General features: G+C 37.2%; 1 protein-coding gene across 3 annotated transcripts in view; it reads left to right on the plus strand.

Annotated features, from left to right (window-relative positions):
* The window catches only part of Dip-C (dipeptidase C), a 400,748-nt gene that overhangs the window by 265,672 nt on the left and 119,884 nt on the right, over positions 1–15,192 (plus strand). The gene's annotated exons all lie outside the window — the stretch shown is intronic.

Here is a 15,192-nt window from a genome sequence, read left to right on the forward strand (position 1 = left end):
TAGAACTCATCATCTCAAGCAAAAAAAAGGAAAAACGATTTTTTTTCTTATAAAAACTCTTGACATTAAAATATTTTTGATTGGTATATTTAGAGGAACAGTGATTCTTACAAAGATGATTATAATGATATAAAAATCCTTCATAATCTTCTTCTCTCTTCCATCATATATGTAGATGATGATGAGGCCAAATGAACTCTTTCCACTTCTGTCTGTCCCTGGAGAGTCCAAACAGCTCTGTCCAGTTTGGTGTCGCTTGTTGTGATTTGGTTTTCAGGTCCTGTTTTGTTTTGTCTATACATTTAATTCTGAGCCGCCCTTTGGATCTTTTACCTTCCGTCGTTGTATACAGGGCTTTAGTTGGTAATCTTTCTATTTCCATTCTGGTCACATGGACAAACCATCACAGTCTTCTTTCTTGGATTTTTTCTATTATTGTTATTTGTTGTTTTAGTCATTTCGTTATGTCTTCATTTCTTAGTCTATCCAGCAGAAATATTCTAAGTAATCTTCTTAGCCAACCCATTTCACTAGTTAATAATTTTTTCTCTGGAATCTCAGAAATTTTTTTGAGATTCCAGCATTCATTTCCATAGAGGAGTATTGGGAGGACCATTGTCTCATATATTCTTACTTTTTTACTTGTTTGATATCTCTATGGAAATGAATGCTGGAATCTCAAAAAAAATTTCTGAGATTCCAGAGAAAAAAATTATTAACTAGTGAAGTGGGTTGGCTAAGAAGATTACTTCCATATTTTATTTAGTTGTCCAAAAGTTTGGGATACTTGACTGATTCGTCTGTTTATATCTTTTATAATTTCACCACTGTTCTCAATTACTCCTCTGAGGTAGGTGAAGTTTCTTACTATCAATTTCAATTTTCAAATTGGTGTTTCTTTTTCCTATTTGCATAATTTTTGCTTTGTCTATATTTAGGTTTAATCCAAATTTTATACATTCTTCCTTTATTTTATTGAAAGTTTGTTATAGATCTTCTTCCGTGCTTGCAAGTAATGCAATGTCGTCTGCAAATTTTAAATTTGTTATATTTTCCCCATATGTTTTGATTCCAGAGTCTTCTTTGTTTAAGGCCTTACTGGTTGCTTCTTCCAGTGTAAGATTGAACAAGTCTAGTGACAGATTACATCACTGCCTTACTCCACTCTCTGTATGGAAACAGTTGGGTAAAGGTGTCTCCACTTGTACTGCACGTTCAGATTTCTTATATAGATTCTTTATTATTATTATTATTATTATTATTATTATCTGACACCTCTAGGGAGTCAAAGACTGATCGAGGGAGGCTATAAATCACCCAAAACAGCTATCATACCTTCCCCTTAAATTCATTTACACTAGATGCACCCAATACCCCTAAGGACAAATTATTCCACTCACTGCTCTCTGGCAGAAAAATCTGGCTCTTATCCCTTTCTTGACTGTGAACAAACTTAACTTCCATGGATGCCCCCATATTCTTTCCCCACCTTCCATATAATGAAAAATTTCATCAGTTGATATCCTATAACACCCATTCAAATGTTTATGGACCTTTATCATATCACCCCCTCTTTCTCCTGTTGACCAGTGTTTGCAATCCATATACTTGCAATCTGTTCTCATAATCTAAATCCCATAATCCTGATAAAATTTTTGTAACTCTTCATTGCACTCTTTCTGCAGCTTCTTTATCCCCTTAGAACCTGAGAGACCAAATCTGCTCACAATAATCCAGCTGTGGTTTTATCAAAGCCTTATAAACAGGCAAAATGACTTCCTCATCCTTGCATGTCAAGATTCGCTTCAACATTGCAATTATCCTCTGAGTTGTATTTGCAACTTTTGTTATGTAACCTTTGAACTTTAAATTCCTATCCACCAATATGCCAAGATTCCTTGCCTCTTCAGTTTCTTGTAGCATAACCCCACTAATATAAAATATAATATGCTGCTGGAACTCTAATCACACCAAACTGCAAAACTTTTACACTTACTAACATTAAACTGATAGCCATTTTCGTTTGCCCAAAAAAATCTGGTCTATTCAAATCATTTTTTAATTGCTGAATATCAGTAGCATCTCTGATTGCCTCAGGGACTTTCTTTAGTGAGTAAGGATGTGGCAAACCCGAGGTATCTGATGCTGGACTATGCCTTACTTCATGTAATATACATCTGTTATATTATCTGTAGACTGGTCCCTCCTCTTCCTTCCTTGCTTCTTTCTTCTCTTCTTGCTCCTTACCCCCAATGCTATTAAGAGTATTTGAGGGCTAGGGGTGAATCTTTCCTATTTTGCTGTGTCATTTCATTTTATGTACTATTGTGAGGCACCAACCCGTCTGGCCAGCGTGGTGCTATAAGGCCAAATACCTCCCCATGAGGACAATGCAAATGATGAATAAAGTAGGAAAATTACATTCTGGCTCGTACATCACCCAGCATAAAAAGGAATGCATCCTGGACTTAGGCAGAGGGTCTAGGTCGAAAAATATGCTACAGTCTCCACTATCTACAATGAGCCCACCTACAGTGCACAATGATAGAAGGATATTAGTAGGAACATATAACTGCGGATCTCTATGGGATGATGATGATAGATTGGAAGAACTGATGAAGGAATTGGACCATATAAAATGGGACGTTGTGGGCCTTTCAGAGATAAGAGGGAAAGAAGAGACTCGTGATTAAAAGATGGACATCTATTCTACCACTGTGAATGTGACAGAAACTAAACTGGTGGTGTAGGATTCCTAATAAATAAAACAATTAAGGACAATGTCCTGTTTGTTAATAAAATAACATCAAGAATAGCTGAACTAAGTCTCTTCATAAATAAAAGATACCAACAGAAAATTTTACAAATATATGCCCCAACTACTGGATGGTCCATATATTTTACAAATATATGGACCATCCAGATGAAGAGATAGAAGATTTCTATGAAACATTAGAATCCACATTAAATAATTCTAAAGAATTCTACATAATTATAATGGGTGACTTTAATGCCAAGATTGGAAGCAGAGATGACCATCTGAACTCCATCGGTAAATTTGGATTTGGACAGAGGAATGAAAGAGGAGAAAGACTTATTGAATTTGCTGAATTCAATAAGTCTTTAATAAGAAATTACTGAAATCAATAAGAAAATCAACCGAAAATGGACTTGGAGAACCCCAAATGGACAAGCTTACAATGAAATAGACTTCATCCTCTCCAGCAGAAGATATATAATAAATAATACTGAAGTGCTTAATAGATTTAATACAGGAAGACCACAGACTAGTAAGGGCATCAGTATGGATCAACAAAAAATGGGAACGAAATAAGCTCATAAGAAAAAAAGTTGAATTTAGTGAATCTACAAAACCTCCACCACAATAAAAGCTGTTATAGAGAATTACTCAAAAATGAACTAAAAAAGTTAAACACAGCTACTACCATCGATGATGCTAATGAAATCTTAACAAAATCTATCTTGAATTGTGCACTAGAAATAGGAGGTGTAAAAAGGCACCAAAGAGAGGGAAAACTAAGACAGGAAACCTTAGATCTATTGAAGAAAAGAAGAGATATGAAAAGAGATTTCAATGACCAGTAAAATAGAATATGCGGAAATTTGTAAAACTATACGTAAAAGGACGAAACATGAAATTAGATCGTATAATACTAGGAAAATTAAAGAAACAATAGAAAACAATACTAATATGAAGGTCCTAAGATGAACATTATCAGTTGGAACAAAGGAAATAGCTGCTGTAAGAGGAAAGAATGATGAACTTATAAAAAATAGAGATGCAATAACCAAAAGAATTCAGGAATTTTATACTGAACTCTATGAAGACAAAGACCGAGTCATCCAAGAATCATCTATGGATAACTCGAGTGAGGAAGAACATGATGCCCCCTGAGATCTTACAAGGTGAAGTGGAAATGACACTGCAAGAAATGAAGAATGGAAAGGCCCCAGGAGAAGATGGAATTATGGTAGGCTTCTTAAAACCGGGAGGAAGCCCCTGTCGTCAAACAGCTGACTAAACTCTTTAATAAATGCCTAAAACAGAGAAAAATTCCAAAAAATTGGAACAATTCACTTCTAATATTAATTTTTAGAAAGGGCAATAAGGAAGAAATTAAAACCTACAGACCTATAAGCCTACTCCCCACCATATATAAAGTCTTCACAAAAATTATAAATAATAAAATAAAATCTAAACTAGAGGTAATGCAATCCTGTGAACGAGCTGGATTTAGAAAGAATTACAATACTTCCCTTATGTCTGGCCTATATAGACTATGAAAAAGCATTTGATTCAGTTAAAACATCTGCAACACTAAAAGCACTTGAAACCCAGGGAACTGAGAAACCATATATTGAAACACTAAAACATATTTACAATAATACAACTTCTGTAATTAAATTATATAAAAACAGTGAAAAGTTCCCAATACAAAAAGGCATCCAGCAAAGCGACACCATACTCAGAAATTATTTACAGCTGCACTAGAGGAAGTCTTTAGAAGCCTTGATTGGGAAACAAAAGGAATAAACATAAATGGGGAAAGGCTGCATCATCTGAAATTTGCAGATGATATTGTCCTAATAGTAGATAATCTTGAAGATTTGGAAGAAAGGCTAAATCAGCTAAATGAAGCCTCCCGAGTAATTGGATTAAAAATAAATAAAGAAAAAACAAAAATAATGATGAATAAATACATAAACCATAGAACTGTCAAAGTTGAAAACCATGAAATAGAACAGGTTAGTTCATATGTATATTTGGGCCAATTGTTATCCTTTGAGGATTGCCAAAGAAAAGAGATTGAACGAAGAATTCACCTTGGATGGATGGCTTATGGGAAAATGAGAGTCATATTCAGAAGTAACATCCCTATGAGTCTAAAAAGGAAAGCTTTCGACCATTGCGTACTTCCTGTCCTAACAAATGGAGGAGAAACATGGACTTTAACAGAAGCCCTAAACAAAAAGCTGAAACAACACAACATCGCATGGAGAGAAGTATGCTAAAAATGACATTAAGAGATAGGAAGACAAATACCTGAATAAGATCTCAAACAGGTGTCATGGATATTGTAAAATACGTTAAACAGGCTAAGTGGAGATGGGCTGGCTATGTTGCCAGATGAGGTGATGGGAGATGGACTAGAAAAACAACAGAGTGGAGACCAATGGATGGAGCAAGATAAAGAGGAAGACCAAGAAGAAGGTGGAGGGATGAACTGGAACAAATTGCAGGAGTGAGATGGATGGGAGAGGCAGAAAACCGAGTGGTCTGGAAAATCATGGGGGGAGACCTTCGTCTAGTAGTGGACAGAACCAAAAGGTTGAAGAAGAATATCAGTAGCATTGCTGATTGCCCTGCCTATCTTTGCATCATCGGCAAACAATTGCACATCTGATGTTAGATCCTGCCAGATGTCATTAATGTATAGATTGAACAATAATGGCCCAATTACTGAACCGTGAGGTATGCCACTGTTTTTTTTTTTTTTTTAAATCTTTGTACTGGTTATGGGCAGTACTACCCTTACATCTTGTCCAAACTTGATATAGGCCTAAGCCTTTACAAGTATTTTACCCTATGCCTGTTCTAGTTATCCTTGTAGTCATTCTCTAGTGGCACTGCCATGCCACCAGTGTGTCCTGTAGGGTCCTCAAGGAAAGAACTTTTATATTCTTCTGCATAAACCAAGCTGTTTTTAAGTCCTTATAGCTATCTGCACTCCATACGCCATGTAAAGAGATGATGGCACTGGTAAACTTTGGAGTTGCCCCATGCTCCTCCTGTATCTTACTAACTAGATCTTGGTTATTCTTATAATAGTTTACCTTATGGCTAGAGGCAAGTGGGTGCCCTGTCACCATCTCTTTTAATCACTAAGTCTGGCTTAAGCAAACCCACAGAGGTCCTATAATGTGGTTTCACAGCAGTCTCCCAACCTTTGTTCTTAAAGTGGTTGTTCAGAATGGAGACCACGGCGTCATGCCTTCACACGCGGACCCCATGGGTGCGGAAGCAACACTGGGCTATATGAGACAATGTCTCACTGTAGTGGCAGCCAGCCCTACAGTTTGAGTCATCACTACCCCATTGAGCTGTGCAGGCTCGAGTGGGCAAGGCATCAATCCTCATCCTGATAACATCAATATACTCGAACCCGGGGAGGAGTCTGGTGCCATCCCTTACACAATCATGCTGGGGAGGCACCAGATATGACTCTTTTAAAGGAGCACCATCTACAGAACAGTGCATCAGAGATGCCCCATCTCTTGTGTTCTGCGGGTGCTGACTCAATTAAGGTACCTTAATAATGCAACCAGCCTTTAGCCTGCCTAAAGTCTTCTCGTATTAATGGGCTATAGAAAGCCTCTCTGCAGATAGGGGAAGAAGATAGTTCTAACTTCGCAATTCTAGACAGCCTCAGGCATGGCATCAGCCATCTAAGTGATGGAACCCTGAGCCCGCCGTCCTCATCCTCGTGTGGAAATATGCAGGGGGGGGGGGGCAGGCGGCAGTTGGAGCCATGATCTCATGGCTGAATGGATAGTCCTGTAGTCCTGTCCATTCGATACAGTACCGAGATATATGGCCTACCAAGCACCAACTTGTGGTAAAAGCAAGTAGGAGATAGTGGGAAAGGAGAAACAGTCTTTGCTGGGGCTTGAGAGGAGCTTTTCTTAAAGAAGCAGTCCCAGCTTTTAGTATAGAAGGGACAGAAGACCTTCACTTTGGGGTGAACATGATACCGAGGTATCTCCACTCTTCTGAGATGGCCAAAGCATGCAACAGCCTCCCGTGCAGGGAAAACTCCCAAGTCTTAACCTTAAGCTTCTTGTCACGAAGCCTCTTTAGGACTTCTTGACAAGAAGTCCTAAAGAGCAGGACTTCTCTACATTAATAGAAAGGCCTCAAATAAAGAAAAAGTGAACTGCCCAGTCAAGGAGTTCCTGCAAGCCTACCATAGTAGAGGCTAGGAGAATAAGATCATCTGCAAAGGCCATAGCATTCAAGGAAGAAGTTCCTAGAGAGTAGCCTATATAGCTAGAAAGAGAGTGAAGAAACTCATTTATGATGCAGTTAAAGAAAAGCGGGAGATAGAGGATCATCCCACACTGCAGGAATAGAAGATGCAAATTAAATCTGGCAGATTTAAAACTACTGTATACCACTTTTTCATATCTGTCTGTCAACCATCCCCTTATCCAAATCATCATCATCAAATTCCTGATATATACCCTAAACTTCCTATCTACAATTTCCAATCTACAATTTTCCTCTAAATCGTCTGTTAAATGTCAAGACACCAATATTATCAGGTCCTATATTTCCGTCTTCTAAGGCACTTTTTACTGTATCAATCCACCTATATCTTGGTCTTTTTTTCCTGCCAACCTTCCAGAGAACACTTGTTTTGCTAATCTTTCCTCTCCCATTCTGCTTAAGTGACCATACCACCTGAGATTAGCTCTGCTAATACATTCCTGGATGCTGACAATATCAAGTTCTTTCCTAATATCCTCATTTTTAATATGATATTGCCATTGATGCCATCTGTTCATGGCACTAATCTTTCTCAGGACTCTCATATCTGTGGTCTCTAGTCTTTGGTCAAGTGTTTTACTTCTAACCCAGCTTTCAGATCCATAAGTTAAAATTGGTTTAAACACTGTCTTGTATACAGCTATTTTAGTGTTTTGGCTAATTTCTGTTTTATTCCATATAAATTTATTCAGTTGTCTTCCTAACATACCAGCTTTGTTGATTTTGTTGTCTATTTCCATATTTTATTATTATTATTATTATTATTACATAGCACCTCCAGGGAGTCCAAAGACTCATAGAGGGAGGGCACATACTCCACAACTTTCCATTTCCACCACTCAATCTTCCAACTACTATTATGTTCAACATCTACATCAACGCCATCTACCGCCGACCACCACCACTAGTATTTTCACAGACAATCACAAACATTTGAGAACACTTGTTTTGCTAATCTTTCCTCGCCCATTCTGTTTAAGTGACCATACCACCTGAGATTAGCTCTGCTAATGCATTCCTGGATGCTGACAATGTCAAGTTCTTTCCTAATATCCTCGTTTTTAATATGATATTCCCATTGATGCCATCTGTTCACGCCTATAATCTTTCTCAAGACTCTCATATCTGTCTGCATAAAGCAAAGAACTGACATTAGCATCTCCAATTTTGATATAATGTTTAATACTACTTTCCTTCATGATATGATCCATATAGTTAATGAATTACAGAGGGGAAATTTACATCCTTGTCTCACACCAGATTTAACATTAAACCATCTTCCTGTACTTCCTTCAATTCTAACTGCTGACTTACAACTCAAATAAAGACTAAGTATTGCTTGATATAATGCCCCATTGACACCATATAACTGTAGCGTATTGAATAGCTTCTCTCTTTGCACCTTGTCATATGCCTTTTCCAAATCGACAAAACTTAAATACAGATCTTTCTTATATTCCCATGCTTTCTCGACTATTTGTCGTAAAGTGAAGATCTGATCCTGACTGCCTCTATTTGGCCTGAATCCAGCTTGTTCTTCACCCAGCTTTTCTTCCACAATGCTTCTCAACCGTTTCTCAAGTATACTTGCATAGATCTTGCCAGGAACAATCAGTAGGGAAATACCTCTGTAATTCTCACATTCAGTTTTATTTTCCTTTTTATATATGGGTACTATGAGAGCTCTACTCCAATCACCGGGAATTTGTCCCTCTGTCCAGGCTTTCTGAACTATGCAGTGCTGTCACCATACTTCAGCATTTCTGGTTGAATATCATCTACTCCTGCTGCCTTTCCATATTTGAAGCCTCTGATGGCTTTTTCTACTTCAAGTATGGATATGTATTCCTGACTGCATGCCTGGTCAGTGTTTTTTTATCACTGTGCTGTCATCACTGCTTGTTTCATTTAGCAATTTTTTTTTTAAAGTAATTACTCCATACTTCAAGGATATCTTTTTCTCCCTTTTTCATGTCACCTTTATCATCTCTAACTCCTTTTATAGCACCTCCATTCCTAAGCTTCTTCAACAACCTCCAGAATATTTTGCCACCTTCTTGATATTTATTTTCTATATTCTTGCCAAAGTCCTCCCATGACTTTTGTTTAACTAGTTTTACACAGTGTTTAGCATTCTTGCATTTGTCTCTGTATTCTCTAAGAGCACAAGCTGACTTATTTGCCAGGAACTTTTGATAGGCTTTCTTCTTTTCCTTCACTGCCTCTTTAACTTCCTGTGTCCACCATGGAGTTCTAATTTTTCTATCCTTGCAGACAACTTCACCACATGCCTCTCTAGCTGAATCAATCAGGGCTTTCTTCAAGGCTTGCCACTGAATCTCCAAGGTTTGGTTTCTGTTCTCAAACTCTTTCATTTTTTTTCCAGTAAGCTTTGTGTATTTTAGTTTACAGTTCACATCTGAGAGCTGCTCAACTTTTATTCGCTTTAAAACTTTCTTACATGTTATTCTTTTGAATATGAAATTCAATTTTATCCTGCTCAAGACTAAATAGTGATCACTTCCAATTTGAAATCCTCTGTACACTCTGGTGTCCTGCACCAGGGAGAAAACATCACTATCAACAATAACATAGTCAATGAGACTTTTCTTTTTCCTTGCCTCTTCTCTCCATGAGAATTTGTGCACATTTTTATGTTGGAACATGGTGTTAGTAATAACCAGTCCATATCCTGAGCAGAAATCCAACAGATATTTGCCATTATTATTAGCTTTACTCTTTTTCTCCAAATTTTTCCAAAATATTTTTGTATGTCTCACAATCATTTCCTGCTCTGCTATTTAGATCCCCAACAAGGACCAACTTTTCCTTTTTCATTGTGTCAGTTGCTTTTTCTAATGCCTCAAAAAATTCCTCCACTTCTACCTTAGTAGAGCCTTCTGTGGGACCATAAGCACAAATAAGTCTCATTGTCCAGTTCCCCATTCTCATATTTGCCCACATTACTCTACTGGAGAGTGACTGCCATTCAAGAAGATTAGCCTCATATTTTGTGTTGAATACTATGGCTACTCCTTCTTTTCCTTGATTTTCATTGCCTGAATATAACATGTTGTATTTATTGCTCAGAAAGATCTCACCAGTTTTTGTCTTTTTTGTTTCAGTTACCCCTATTATGTCGATCTGGTACTTATCTAATTCCTCAGCTAGCTCCATTTCTTTGCCATTCAGGCTTCTTGTTGATAGTACCGATCTTTAACTCTGGTGATGTTGAGTTGGGGTGTGTTTTCAGATTTGGTCCAGTAGCTGACTTTTCGCTGTTCGCTCTGGTTCCCTGGCGAAAACAATGGGGGTTTTAAGGAATTAGATAAGTTTAACCAGGCGACGCCCAGCCGGCATGAAATTTTGTCATGTTGTACCATCATTTTTTATTTTGGTTTAACCAATAAGAATACAATTTGGTCAGCTAAATCCCTAATTGCCAGCCCATCCTCGTTCGTTCAGTATCCAAGTAGATACCCAACAGGGTGCACCAGGAGAAGGTGAGGATTGGACATTAGGTCAGAAACCCTGGTCAGTTCTCCGCATTCCTTTAAAGGCTATGTGGAAGTCTCCTCTCAGTTATACAGCTTTGACCCTTCTAGGTTATGCAACCAGCTCTTCAACCTCATTTTCACGAGCCTCTAACTCTTCATTCAATGTAGCAGTAACACTGCACACCATGTTACATACACTTGGTTGGCATATTTTAGAAAGTGAGCACTCATTAACCGAACAATCTCATTAGCTTCTGACACTCAAGTACCATCTACATTCAATAAAGTTATTCTTCCATATTCATGCTTTCTTTTACTTGTGACATAACAATAAAATTCTTTTGAATTGCCTGTAGCTTGCATGGCCAATTTCTTTTCATGTTCTGATTTAGCTTTACTTTTCTGGCCTGAGCTTTATATATTTCATAACTCCTCTTGCCCTTATTCTCGTGATTTTCGTGATATTCTTTCCACATCATCTTCTTCTTGCGAATCTGTTGCTTAATAAGGTTGCATATCCATTTTACTCCCAACCTATTTATTCTTCAAACACTAGGGATACATTCAGATACCGTCTCATTTAAGCTCTTTTTCAAAGATTTCCATGCATTACAGACATTTTTCCCATTCAGTAACTGATACCTTGAGACAAAAGATAATATTCTCCTAAGTTGATCGTAATTTTGCAGCTTTTGTAGTTCATCTTGTAACCTGTTTTAATCTTATTATCAATACAATTAGATACTTCCCAAGAAAGCACAGCATGATCACTCTCACCAATTGGTGTTAAAATAGCCATATTCTTGACAAAGACCCTTCTGACGATCTGAGAAATCCAGCACTCTTTGACCCTGAGGTCTTTTCACATGCTGCTTGAGAAAGTTGTCTCGCAACAATTCAATAAATTCCTCCTCTTTCTTATCATGAGATTTATCTTCTACCCAATCAATGTTTGGAAAATTGAAATCACCCATAATGATCATTCTTTTGGTATCTATAAGGCTAAATTGGCAATGCATTTCTTCGTCCCCTGCAAATGAGCCACTGGTCTGTAGCAATATCCCATCATATATTTCATTTTATTAACCCCCACTTCACCACATAGACTCAAACTCACTGCTGCATGGGATATTGTTACCATCGTTGCTTTCTTGTGTTTCTACCCTAACTGGACTTAAGTCATCTGATATCATTAGTAGTACTCCTCATCTTCTCCTGTCTTTTCTATCATTCCTAAAAATAGTATACCCATTACATTATATTCTTTATATATTTTTATATTCTTTTATAGTCATTATAATCTTATAGTTTTGTTGGGAATTTCAAATTCTTTCATAGTTTCCCATAGTTCTCTTCTACGGATTGAATGAAATGCCTGACGATAATCTATGAAATTTTGTGTTTAAGGTGTATAATTTATCAATTGTGCTTTGTCCTGGTCTGAAACCTGCTTGTTCTTCTCCTAATGCTAGTTCTATATATGGCTTAATTTGTTTTTGGAATACTTTCATAAAAACCTTACTTGGAATACTGAAGAGGCTAATGCCTCTGAATTATTGCATCATCCTAGCAACAGCAAAACAAACAAAACTGAATACCACTCCATACGATAGGAAAGCTATTTGGAACTTGAGGAAGAACAGAGAAATAATAATAACGAAAGCAGACAAGGAGAATGCCACCATTATCCTTAACTCAAAAGACTATTTCAAGAAGATAAACGACTTACTATGTGACAGTTCCACGTACAAAATCCTCAACAGAGATCCTACCATGAAGAACCATAATGAGGCAAACTTCCTGATCCATAACATGAATACTTGGCCTGAAGAACTAAAATGAAAACTTAAATCCTCACATCCCATTACTCCTAGACTGTATGGGGCACCTAAAGTGCATAACGAAGAAGTGCCACTTCGTAAGATTGTGGATGGCAGGTCCTCCCCCATGCACCTATTGGCTAAGCACCTAGCGAACTTACTTAAGGGAAAAATTAGACAAACAGAATCCTACTTAAAAAATTCTCAACTCTTTGTTGACAAACTCAAAAATGTTAAAATAACACAAACAGACATAATGGCCAGTCTAGATGTAGTATCTTTGTTCACGAATGTACCAGTAGAAGAAGTAATGAACATTATCAAAGATCTCTTTCTGGCAGATATTACAAAGATGTTCAAGCATTGCCTACAATCAAATTTCTTCAAAGTTAACAACAAGGTATACAAACAATTAGAAGGCCTATGCATGGGCAGCTCTCTGTCACCACCATGTGCAGACCTTTTCATGGAGAAATTTGAAAATGAAATCTTCACTAGCATTACTCCTAAACCTTCAATATGGTGGAGATATGTAGACGATATCTTCATCATATGGAAAGACAACTTAGAAAACCTACATATGTTTGTTAATAGAATCAGTGCACCCCACAGTAAAATCAAATTTACTCTAGAAGTAGAAAATAACGAACAGCTACACTTCTTGGACTTACTAGTTAAAAGACAAGGTAACAGTATCAAACTGTCAATTTACAAAAAACCTACGGACACTGGATGGACGATATCTACATTACTCTTCAAACCATCATAGGTCACATAAACATAGCACCATCCACATGTTGAGAAATCGAGCTAGAAAATTTATCTCTGACGAGGAAGAAGTTCAAACAGAACTGTCTCAAATAGCTACAACACTATCACAAAATGGTTATTCTCAAAACATCATCAATAAATTTCTATACAAAGATAACCAACAAGAAAGAACAGTCTCCCAGCAAATTTCAACAGCAGTCATCCCCTTTATAAGTTCAATTTCCACAAAAATTGCAAGATTGTTAAAGACCCATAACATCAGGGTTATATTTAAACCAACTAATAGCATCAGACAGGTTCTAAGATCGCCTAAAGACAGTATTCCATTTTATAAATATCCAGGTGTGTATAATATTCCATGCACGTGCGGTCTTTCCTACATTGGACAAACTTCAAGAAGCCTGGAAATGAGACAGAAAGAATATGTTGGCGATGTTAATCACAACAGAATGATCACCTCCAGGTTAGCACATCACTTTTCAACTTCAAACCACACTATAGACTGGAATAACAGCTCTGTGCCCTACGTAGACGAAGATTACAGACATCGATTATTTAAAGAAGCAGCAGTTGTGCTACATACAGGCAGCAACCTAAACAGAAATTAATGGGCCATACTGAACGATACTTGGAAAAATCTAATTAATTCCCTCAGTTCAACAGAACTACAGTACGCGAAAAATCATATTACGCGTTTGCATGTAACGCGTGTTCATGATGCTCAGTAGAAATGTCAACGTGAACGTGTTACCTTAGCTACCTAACAGGTACTAACGTTTTTTTGTATTCTTAAACCTTTTTTTGCATTTACCATTTTTTGTACTGTGCAAGCCTTGAGAAAGCTAGTCAGTTACTAGCGAAACCAGTAGGCAATTTGTACGAACATACGTACGTAATAAATATATGGTCAATTTAACAATAAATCTTGTATTTTGTAACATTTTATGACCAAAAACATGTATAATTTAAATAATATAGTCTATCATATTCTTGGTTTGTCTGTCTGGTGATATCCATGTCCATTTTCTTTAGGGTTTTGGTTGTTTAAAGAGAGTGTTGGTTATTGTTAGTCTATTATTTGAGCAGAAGTTTTAGCAGTCTTTTGCCACATTCATTGTTTTCTCCATACCCAAACTGTCTGATTACTCTTGGCCAGGTATTCCAATCTTTGCCTACTTTCGCATTTAAGTCCCTCCATTACAATTAGGAGATCTTGACTTGATATCTGCTGTACTGCTTTTTGCAGATCTGTATAGAACTCCTCAATGTCTTCTTCTTCTGATAATGTCGAAGTTGGTGAGTATACTTGAATAATAGTCAGTTATTCAATTAATGTTTTGAATCTTGCTTTAATTATCCTTGGTGAGATAGAATAATTAAAGTTTTAATTATAATTTGGTTTTAATATAAGTACTACTCCCTATTGGTGTTTGTTGCCCTCCCTGCCGTAAAATTAAATTGAAGTTAAAATTTTGTACTATTCATGGTGAAATTCTCCTTTTCTGGTACATCTGGTTTTTGCAGAGTCCAATCATTTCCCATCTATAGTTGTCTAATTCATGCAGTAGTATTTCCAATGTTCCTTCATGAACATTGCATTCGATGTTCCTAATGTTTGTTATGTTTTTTCCTGTTTACTAGGTGATGTTTTGTTCCAATAACATATTTTTCGCCTTCACTATCTTGGTGCCCTAATAGTGGATGTGACTGGGTGACGATCGAGCCGGCATGCATCTTTAGGTTGGTTTGAGTTCATTCAGTTTCAATGGTTAAGTTTCGTCAAGTGTCAGCCACCACCACTCCTTGACCTGAATTCAGCTGCTCCTAAAATGGTGTACAAACACTGTTTGCAGTCAATTCACTGAATACAGTCGCTGCTTGAGATCACCATAGCTGGTTACCATCATTTAGTTTAGCCTCGACACCCCATGCACACTTCATAATAATATAAGCATTTTAGAGTAGGAAACTACAGCCATTTTGGAAAATTAGGAATCCCCTCCCCCTGCAACGATGCCTATAGATGTTCGTCAGG

This window comes from Typopeltis vanoorti, chromosome 1, assembly GCF_054136105.1.
Source record: "Typopeltis vanoorti isolate ZY-2024b chromosome 1, IOZ_Tvanoo_1.0, whole genome shotgun sequence".
In the NCBI taxonomy this organism is placed as follows: Eukaryota; Metazoa; Arthropoda; class Arachnida; order Uropygi; family Thelyphonidae; genus Typopeltis; species Typopeltis vanoorti.